The 10,941-nt window shown below is 42.6% G+C and overlaps 1 pseudogene; it reads left to right on the top strand.

Annotated features, from left to right (window-relative positions):
* Positions 1-1,599: 1,599 nt before the first annotated feature.
* Positions 1,600-2,351, top strand: LOC103237696 (large ribosomal subunit protein eL13 pseudogene; annotated as a pseudogene).
* The last annotated feature ends 8,590 nt before the right edge of the window (positions 2,352-10,941 follow it).

Here is a 10,941-nt window from a genome sequence, read left to right as displayed (position 1 = left end):
GACAGGCTGCTCGACTTTATTAATCACCAGGAGAATGCCAATTAAAACCAAAATGCAAATTTGAATCACTGTACCCCACCAGAATAGCTAACATTAATAATAAGACAACAATATCAAAATTAGGCAAGAATGCAAAGCAATTTGAACTCTCAGACACTGTTGGTGGAAGTGCACATTTGTAACAATGTTGAAAAAGTGTTTGATAATATCTCCTGAAGCTGAACTTACCCAAACCCTCTATTCTTTATGTATAGCCAAGAGATACTTATATGTACACCAAAAGTCATGTACAAGTGTTCATAACAGGACTATTCATGACAGCTCAAAACTCAAAACAACTCAAATGTCCATCAATATTTGACAGAGAGGGCCTGGTTACAGTGGTTCACGCCTGCAATCCCAACACTGGGAGGCTGAGGCAGGTGAATCACTGGAACTCAGAAGTTTGAGACCAGCCTGGACAACACAGTGAAACCTCATCTCCACAAAAAATACAAAAAGTAGCCAGGTGTGGTGGTGCAAACCTGTGATCCCAGCTATTCAGGAGGCTGATGTGGGAGGATTGCTGGAGCCCAGGAAGTCAAGGCTGCAGTGAGCCATGATCATGCTACTGCACTCCAGCCTGGGTGACAGAGTGAAACCCTGTCTCTAAAAACAAAAATTCACTGTAGCTCCATAGGTCCATGTAAGTTTACGAACAGGAATAAAGAAAAGAATATGAATAGAATCAATTGTTCTTCAAGCAATTCTTGCAAGACCTTCCGGAAATGTTGATCGTGTCTGGGTTCATTGTCAGCCCTGGGGTAGATAAAAAGCTACTGTGAGTTTGAATTTTTTAAAAAATTAACAGCATGAGATCAGAACTTTTGGCTGGGCATGGTGACTTATGCCTGTAATCCCAGCACTTTGGGAGGCTGAGGAGGGTCGATCACTCAAGGTTAGGAGTTCAAGACCAGCCTGGCCAACATGGTGAAACTCCGTCTCTCCCAAAAATGCAAAAATTAGCCAGGTGTGGTGGCACGTGTCTGTAATCCCAGCAACTCACGAGGCTGAGGCAGGAGAATCGTTTGAACACAGGAGGCAGAGGTTGCAGTGAGCCAAGATTGTGCCAATGCACTCCAGCCTGGGCAACAGAGTAAGACTCTGTCTAAAAATATATATATATATATGTGTGTGTGTGTGTGTGTGTGTGTGTATATATATATAAACTTTTTTTACTACTATGATAAAAAATAGTGTTCATTGTTGATATTATTAAGAAAACATATTGTCATTTCTACTCTTTATTGCTCTGAGTATTATAAGTAATTATTCCTTTTCATATTTATTCCCAGCTAGTGCCTGTCTTCAAATTTCTAATGCTCCTAAGTCTCATGTATTCATTGAACTTTCTATGCATTACTTTATTTTCTTTCCTCTTAATTAACAATTCTCACTGGTAAATAGTAAGGTTCAACCTCAAATAGCTGGTGTGAATTGCCATACCAGGCTACTAAAAACAGCATACTACAGTTAAATTCTCTTTCTTCTTTGTCATTTAAGAAAAGTTGAGCCCTTCCCACTCGGTTGTTTTCTTGCACAGGAGGGCCGTAGTCAGCCATGGAGCTCAGCAGAAAAGGCATGATCTTGAAGTCCCACTTCCACAAGCACTGGCAGTGTTGCGTGGCTACATGGTTCATCCACGTCTGGACCCATCTGGCCCATAGTAAGGTGCTGCACGGTGAGGTATCACACCAGAGTACATGCTGGCCAGGGCTTCAGCATGGCGAGTTAAGGGTGGTTGGTATTCACAAGAAGGTGGCACAGAACACTGGCATCTCTGTGGATCCAAGAAGGTAAAACAAGTCCACCGAGTCCCTGCAAGCCAATGTGCAGTGCCAATGGAGTGCCGCTCCAAACTCATCCTCTTCCCCAGGAAGCCCTTGGCCCCCAAGAAGGGAGACAGTTCTGCTGAAGAACTGAAATTGCCCCAGTAGCTGACAGGACTACTTAGGCCCATCCAGAATGTCTATAAGAAGGAGAAAGCCCAAGTCATCACTGAGGAGGAGAAGAACTCCAAGGCCTTTGCTTGTCTCCACGTGGCCTGCCCAGCTCTTCTGCATATGGGTAAAAAGAACCAAGGAAGCTGCCGAACAAGATATTGAAAAAAAAATAAAGATAAAGCCCTGGGGACCTGTAATAAATCAACAGTAAAAAATAAAAAGGCAGAAAATAAAAGAAAAAAAGAAAAGTTGAGCCAAGTGTGGTGGCTCACGCATGTAATCCCAGCACTTTGGGAAGGTAATCACTTGAGGTCAGAAGTTCAAAACCAGCCTGGCCAACATGGCAAAACCCCATCTCTACTAAAAATGCAAAAATTAGTTGGGCATGGTGGTACATGCTTGTAATCCAAGCTACTCAGGAGGCTGAGGCAGGAGAATCACTTGAACCTGGGAGGTGAAGGTTGCAGTGAGCCAAGACCATGTAACTACACTCTAGCCTGGGTGACAGAGTGAGACTCTGTCTCAAAACAGAAAAGGAAAAATAAAATAAATAATAAATAAAAATTATCTGAGCATGGTGGTGTGCACCTGTAGTCCTTGCAACTCCGGAGAATGACATGGGAGGGTGGCATGAGCCCAGGACTATACCACTGCACTTCAGCCTGGGTGACAGAGTGAGACCCTGTCTCTAAAATGAAGAAAAGAAAAGAGAAGAAGAAAAGAAAAAAAGAAAAGAAAAGAAAGAAGGAAGGAGGGAAGGAGAAAAGAAAGAAAAAAATAAAGAGGAAGGAAGGAAGGAAGGAAGGAAGGAAGGAAGGAAGGAAGGAAGGAAGGAAGGGAAGGAGGGAGGGAGAGAAAATGAAAAAGAAAGAAGGGAAAAGAAAGAAAGAAAAGTTGAAAAGTTCAGGGTAGCATCCGAATATACTCTACTGTGGAAGCTTAAAACAAATGGTGGAAAGGAAAAGCTGATTAATACTCTTCTAAACCAAAGTCCTTAGGACAAAATTCAAAGACTTTTTTCCTTTCAATAATCAAGGCAAAGGCAGAAGAGCAATCATGAATTGCAAGTTAACCTGGAATCTTGATTTTACATTCTCTTATGTTAGAGCGTACTGCATCCTGAGAAAGCGAATTCTGAACAAGCTCATTTCTGTACCTAAGACAGCACATACTCAAAAAAGAATTGATCTATACATTTCTAGTTTATGTTTTAAAAATTTCTGTATCCAAGGTTTCTGAAAATCATAGAAGTGACTTGCCTTGGGACAATTTCAGCTCTGGTAGACAAACAACTTGGTTCCTCCTTATAAGCATAGATAGCTAGGAGCAAAATTCTTTTAGCTGAGGGTTGGAATTTCTCAAGAGAGAAATCAAAGATTTTTGATTTTCAAAGATTGCTAGTGATCTGAGGCAAAAAAGTTTAGAGCTGTTTTTCATTGACACTAGGACCTGTGATACAATTACACACCTTTCTCTCCTCCCAGCCCTTCCTTATCCAGAGGTTTATGGTAACTAGAAGACTACTAGTTGAAGCTCAAATTCTTTAAAGTGGACACTCACCTTATCAGGAACTAATCTATGATGTCAAACATCTCTAAGATATAAGAACTAAAACCACCACATTTTAGGCCAAATAGAAATTAGCTAAGTCTCGTTTTCCCCTTTGTGTCATCCAACTGACATAAAGAATATTATTGTCCATTAAGCACTCATCAATAATGGAGCAATGTAATCTCAGCACTTTGGAAGCCCGAGGTGGGAGGATCACTTGAACTCAGGAGTTTGAGACAAGCCTGGGCAACATGGCAAAACCCCGTCTCTATGAAAAACATGAAAATTATCGGTGTAGTGGTGTGTGCCTGTGGGTCCAGCTACTCAGGAGGCTGAGGCAAGAGGATCACTTGAGCCCACAGAGGTTGGAGTGAGCCAAAATCATGCCACTGTGCTCCAGCCTGGGCAACAGAGCAAGACCCTGACTCAAAAAAGGAATAAAACAGGATACCTGCAACTCACTTTAACACAACATGTTGAAAGTTTGAACACCAGGGTGGCAGTATGAATAAGTCTTTTTCAAATTGGACTCATCCAACATCCTAAAATCAGTGTAATCAAAAGAGTAGGCATTTCATTGTTTTCTCAGAGACCAAACCTTGTGCAAAAAGTTAATATAGTCATATATATTAAATGTGGTATAAACATACTAAGAAATTCAGGTTATATACTGTATTAGTTTATTTTCACACTGCTATGAAAAAACTACCCAAGACTGGGTAATTTATAAAGAAAACTGGTTTAATTGACTCACAATTCCACATGATTGGGGAAGCCTCAGGAACTTACCATCATGGCAGAAGGCACCTCTTCACAGGGCGGCAGGAGAGAGAATGAGTGCCGAGCAAAGTGGGAAGCCCCTTATAAAACCATCACATCTTGTGAGAACTCACTATCATGAGAACGGCATGGGGGACTCCCCAACCAACCATGATTCAATTATCTTCCCCTTGTCTTGCACTTGACACATGGGGACTATTACAATTCAAGGTGAGATTCAAGTGGGGACACAGAGCCAAACCATATCATCCCACCCTGGCCCCTCCCAAATCTCATATCCTCACATTTCAAAACCAATCAAGCCTTCCCAACAGTCCCCCAAAGTCTTAGCTCATTCCGGCATTAACCCAAAAGTCCAAGTCCAAAGTCTTATCTGAGACAAGACAAGTCCCTCCTGCCTATGAGCCTGTAAAATCAAAAGCAAGTTAGTTAGTTCCTGGATACTGTGGGGGTGCAGGCATTGGGTAAATATTCAAAATGAGAGAAATTGGCCAAAACACAGGGGCTACAGGCTCCATGCAAGTCCAAAATCCAGTAGGGCAGTCACTAAACCTTAAAGTTCCAATATGATCTCCTTTGGCTCCATGTCTCATATCCAGTGATATGGACAGGAGCAGGGAAACACTGCATAGAAGAGGGCAGTTCCTTGGCAAAGGCCCCATCCTCAAGGCTGGTAACCTATGGCTCTAAATAGGAACAGGCATTCCTGTTTTATGCCCAAATGTTGCCTTTTGGCCCACCATGCCCCCACCTGTCCTGTACCCATATAAATCCCAAACCCCAGGCTCCATGAGCAGAAGAGCATCAGAGAAGGAGAGAAGAGAAGGAGCGTCTTAACATTGAGAGGAGTTCGGCTTGGTGTGGTCGGACAGAAGATCGGCCATGGGATGGCCAAACTTCAAGGGAGGATCATCTTCCCTCTTCATCACTCTTCCAGCTTCCCATCCATCCCACTGAGAGCCACCTCAATCACTCAGTAAAATTCCTGTATTCACCATTCTTCAAATCTATATGACCTGATTCTTTCTGGACACTGGACAAGGACCTGGGTACCAAGAGGGCAGGGCATAAAATGCTGTCACCCTGACTCTCCACTGAGCTGTTTTAACACTTAGCTGTCTGTAGACGGCAACTGCTAGAAAAACATTAATTGTAACACACCCCTAGATGTACCATGGGGCCAGAGCCCAAAAGCACCTGCCCTGGCTCCTGCACCTGCCTGTCTGCATGATCCCTCTCCTATAAGGTATTTAAGCATGCAGGGGCTTAGCAAACAAGCCACACTCCTGTTGCAAGTCCTGTGAGGGGGTCAGAGAACTTTCCTGTTTCACCAGGTCATGCTGATGTAAGAGGTGAGTTCCCATAGCCTTGGGCAGTTCCACCCCTGTGGCTTTGCAGAATACAGCTTCTCTCCTGGCTGCTTTCATGGGATGGTGTTGAGTGTCTGCAACTTTTTCAGTCACATGGTGCATGCTGTCAGTTGAGCTACCATTCTGGGGTCTGGAGGACAGTGGCCCTCTTCTTACAGCTCCACTAGGCAGTGCTCCAGTGGGGACTCTGTGTTGGCTGGGCTCCAACCCCACATTTTTCTTCTGCACTGCCCTAGCAGAAGTTCTCAATGAAGGTTACACCCCTGCAGCAAACTTCTGCCTGGACATCCAGGCATTTCCATACATCCTCTGAAATCTAGGAGGAGGTTCCCAAACCTCAATTCTTGTCTTCTGTGGACCTGCAGGACCAACACCATGTGGAAGCTGCGAAGGCTTAGGGCTTGCACCCTCTGAAGCAATGGTCTGAACTGTATCTTGGCCCCTTTTAGCCATGACTGGAGTGGCTGGGATATAGGGTACCATGTCCTGAGGCTGCACAGAGCAGGCCAGAAACCCACTTTTCCCTCTTAGACCACAGGCCTGTGATGGGAGTGGCCACCATAAAGTTATCTGACATGCCCTGGAGACAGTTTCCCCATTGGTTTTGTGATTAACATTTGGCTCCTTGCTACTTATGCAAATGTCTGCAGCTGGCTTGAATTTCTCCCCAGAAAATGGGTTTTTCTTTTCTATCACATAGGCCAAAAACTTTCCGAACTTTTATTCTCTGCTTCCTCTTGAATGCTTTGCTGCTTAGAAATTTTTTTCTGCCAGACATCCTAAATCATCTCTCTCAAGTTCAAAGTTCAACAGATCTCTAGGGGAGGGATAAAATGCTGCTAGTCTCCTTGCTAAAGTACAGCAAGAACCACTTTTATTTCAGTTCCCAACAAGTTCCTCATCTCCATCTGAGACCACCTCAGCCTGGACTTTATTGTCCATATCACTATCAGCATTTTGGTCAAAGCCATATAAGAAGTCTCTAGGAAGTTCCAAGCTTTCCCACATATTACTTTCTTCTTCTGCACCCTCCAAACTGTTCCAACCTCTGGCTGTTACCCAGTTCCAAAGTCCCTTCCACATTTTTGGGTATCCTTAAAGCAGACCCCACTGTCTGTGTTACCAATTCACTGTATTAGCCAATTCCCACACTTCTATGAAGAAATAACCGAGACTGGGTAATTTATAAAGCAAAGTGGTTTAATTGACTCACACTTCCACATGGCTGGGGAGGCCTCAGGAAACTTATAATCATGGCAGTAGGCACCTCTTCACAGGGTGGCAGGAGAGAGAATGAGTGCTGAGCAAAGTGGGAAGCCCCTTATAAAATCATCACATCTTGTGAGAATTCACTCACTATCACAAGAACAATATAGGCGAACCCCCCACCCCGCCCCCTGCCCCATGATTCAATTATCTCTACCTGCTCCTGCTGTTAATATGTGGGGATTATAACAATTCAAGGTGAGATTCAGGCAGCAACACAGATCCACCACCACATCACATACCAATTTTACAACAAAATTACTGTTAACTTTTTAAAGGTGTAACAATAGCCTTCTTATCTTTTAAAGACACATATTGATGCTGGGCCTAGTAGCTCATGCCTGTGATTCCAGCACTTGGAAGGTCAAGCATATCACTTGAGCCCAGGAGTTCGAGACCAGCCTGGGCAACATGATGAAACCCTGTCTCCACAGAAAATATGAAAAAAAAAAAAAAAAAAAAAAATTAGCTGGATGTGGTGGCATGCCTCTAGGCCCAGCTTCTCGAGAGGCTGAGGTGGGATGCTCATTTGAGCCTGGGAGATCGAGGCTGTAGTGAACCGAGATCGCATCCCTGCACTCCAGCCTGGGGAACAGAGCAAGACCCTGTCTCAAAAAAAATAAAGATACATATTGAAATGTTTATGGATGAAATGATAAAATGATATCTGGGATTTACTTTAAAATAATCCAGGGAAGGAGTAGGAGGAGTAGGGGATAGTGATAAAAGAAGACTGGCCATATATCCATATATCGAGAATTGTTGAAGTGGGATAATGGCTTTATTATATTCTTTCCTCTACTTCTGTGTGTGTTTGAAAATGTCCACAATGAAAAGTTTAAATAATAGTGTTGTAAATTCATGAATGATTAGGTTTGCTTTAATATATGAATCTTTCCATAAACCCCTTAAATTATTTAAAAATGGATTTCAATTCTCTTCATTGATCCTCCAAATCTATAGGTAAATGAATTTCCTCATCAAAATGTATTTACAAGTTGTTTAACATTCATTTATTGAATGCATTCATTCACACAGACTTGGAAGTATTTATACTTTTAAAATCAGAATATATACAGCTTTCTATCTAGAAAGTATATGTAAGAAAACAGATTCTAATGAAGCAGGCACTGCTGCATTGTGGGAGAGACTGACAGGTGAAGTCAGGACACCTGGGGGTTCTAGCTCCAGCTCTACCACTAACAAGCTAGGAGACGTGGAGAAACCAATCAAGTCCTCTGGGCTTCAGTTTCATCTATTAAATTACAGTAATGTTAGCTGCTCTATCTGCAGCATAGGGTGTTTGGGGATTCATATAGGTAGTAAACATAACAGCTTTAATGGTTAAAAAAACAAAGTTGCTCTTTCTAGCAAGCCTTCATTAAAATGCACCACCAGATTAGAATCTAAGGCAGTGTCAACATAGAGTTGGGAACAAAGAAATCCATCATCTAGCCAATTGTTTTGCTATATGACACCAAACAACCAGCTTGGCTGAATTTCTCACTGACTTGTCCAAAGGGAGCAGATGTTTCAGTCCTATTGTTGCAGTCCTTGGAAGACAGACCTTTGCCACACATGCAGTCAGGTACGGGGCTGAGCATCAGGCATTGTACTGGCTTGTTCTGCAGGAGTCAAGCTGAGTGCTGATGAGGCTAAGGGGAGGGGACAGTTGGGTGGATAGGGTCAGCACAAAGACAATCGGTACCCTTAGGACCTTGTTAGAGACAATAAAAGACAAACAGCAGGAACCTGCACCAACAGCAAGCAGGAGAAGCCCCTTCTCTACCAGGGTCCTATATAGGTTGGTGCAGAAGAAAAGGCAAAACCACAATTACTTTTGCACCAACCTAATACATCTTGCTATAGCTCTAGATTGTTTTAGAAGTTGGCAACTTTCTGAAATATATATCCTCAAAGCCTCTTTCCTTTGTTCTGTGTTTCTTTCATCTCCATTTGTAATGCATTTAGCCCATTTTTGGCAGGAAGGCCTCCCTGGTGTGTGCTGGGGAGAACTATCCAAAGAGCTGAAACTCTGCAAGTTTTGGTTCTACATAGAGAGGGTAAGGCACTTGGAACCAAAAGATATGGGGAAATTCAGCCCAATAATGTTTTAATGTTTTTCATTCCTTGAAGATGACAATATGTCTTTCTTTTTTTTTTTTGAGATGGAGTTTCGTTCTTGTTGCCCAGGCTGGAGTGCAATGGCACAGTCTCTGGCTCACCGCAACCTCTGCCTCCCGGGTTCAAGTGATTCTCCTGCTTCAGCCTCCCGAGTAGCTGGGATTACAGGCATGTGCCACCACATCTGGCTATTTTCAGTAGAGACGGGGTTTCTTCATGTTGGTCAGGGTGATCTCAAACTCCCAACTTCAGGTGATACGCCCGCCTTGGCCTCCCAAAGTGCTGGGATTATAGGCGTGAGCCACGGCGCCTGGCTGACAATAATGTCTTTAATTTATTAGAATACTTGCATCATTTCTTTATGAAACTTTCACAGTTGCACAAACAGACATTCTTCTTGCTCTGCCATAGAATGAAGGTAATGTTCCATTGGAAATAAGACAAAACTCTTTCCCCTTCTTTTCTCTTCGAGCCTCAACAAGGAGCTTGTATTAACGAATGCCTGCCTCTATAATGTAGTGCAATCTTGCATAAATCACAATGTCTCAGAGCAACTTTCTTCCTAATCAGCAAGATAAGTGGGTTTGGTGAGCTTCTCCTATAATCTCCATGATATTCTGAAGTTCTCATTCTCTGGTCCTTACCAGAATGCTTAGAAAAGGGAAGTTTTTATATAATCTTGAACTCCTGAGCTCAAGTGATCCTTCCACCTCAACCTCCTGAGATACTGGGACTACAGGTGGGCCACCATGCTTGACTAATTTTATAATTTCTTATAGACACAGGGTCTGCTATGTTTTCTAAGCTCGTCTTGAACTCCTGGTCTCAAGCGATACTCCTGCCTCAACCTCCCAAAGTGCTGGTATTACAGGCGTGAGCCATTGTACCCAGCAAATAATTTTTCTTATAATGATTTTTATTCAAAAATCTTCCTAACATGCATTATAATGCTTCTGATGAATTCAAATTACAAATTATAACACTAGCAAATTAAATCTAACAGACTATTAAAAGAATCAGGCCAGGCATGGTGGCTCACACCTATAATCCCAGCACTTTGGGAAACTGAGGTGGGAGGATCACTTTAGCCCAGGAGTTCAAGACCAGCATAGGCAACATAGTGAGACCTCATCTCTACAAAAATAAATAAAAAATAAAAAAACAACTGAGCATGGTGGCAGATGCCTATGGTCGCAGCTACTTGAAAGGCTGAGATGGAAGAATTGCTTGAGACAGGGAGGTTGAAGTTGCAGTGAAGATGAGTGTGCCACTGCACTCTAGCCTAGGCAACAGAGCAAGACCTTGTCTCAAAAAAAAAAAAAAAAAAAAAAGAGATCATATATCAAATCAAAGAATTTATTCTGGAAATGCGAGGAAGGTTTGATATTAGTAAGCACATAAATATAATTTGGTATTGGCCAGGCGCAGTGGCTCACACCTATAATCCCAGCACTTTGGGAGGCCTAGGTGGGCAGATCACTTGAGTTTGGGAGTTTGAGACCAGCCTGGGCAACATGACGAAACCCCATCTCTACCAAAAATACAAAAAATTAGCTGGGTGTGATGTCATGCACCTGTAGTCACAGCTACTCAGGAGGCTGAGGTGGGAGAATCACTTGAGCCCAGGAGGCAGAGGTTGCAGTAAGCTGAGATTGCGCCACCACACTCCAACCTGGGTGACAGAGTGATATATCTATATGCATATATTTAAAATTGGTATCGGTAAGACTAAAGAGAAAGAATCTATAATTATCTTAGTTTATGATAGACAATTGATAAAATTCACATATTTTTTCTTATTCCTAAACTAGCACTATAAGGAATTTTTATTAATATGGTCTTAAAATTTGTCTTAAACCAATTGCCAA

Source organism: Chlorocebus sabaeus, chromosome 8 (genome assembly GCF_047675955.1).
Source record: "Chlorocebus sabaeus isolate Y175 chromosome 8, mChlSab1.0.hap1, whole genome shotgun sequence".
NCBI classification, from domain to species: domain Eukaryota; kingdom Metazoa; phylum Chordata; class Mammalia; order Primates; family Cercopithecidae; genus Chlorocebus; species Chlorocebus sabaeus.
The sequence above is the reverse complement of the archived record's forward strand: the minus strand, read 5'-3'. Positions and strand labels throughout refer to the sequence as shown.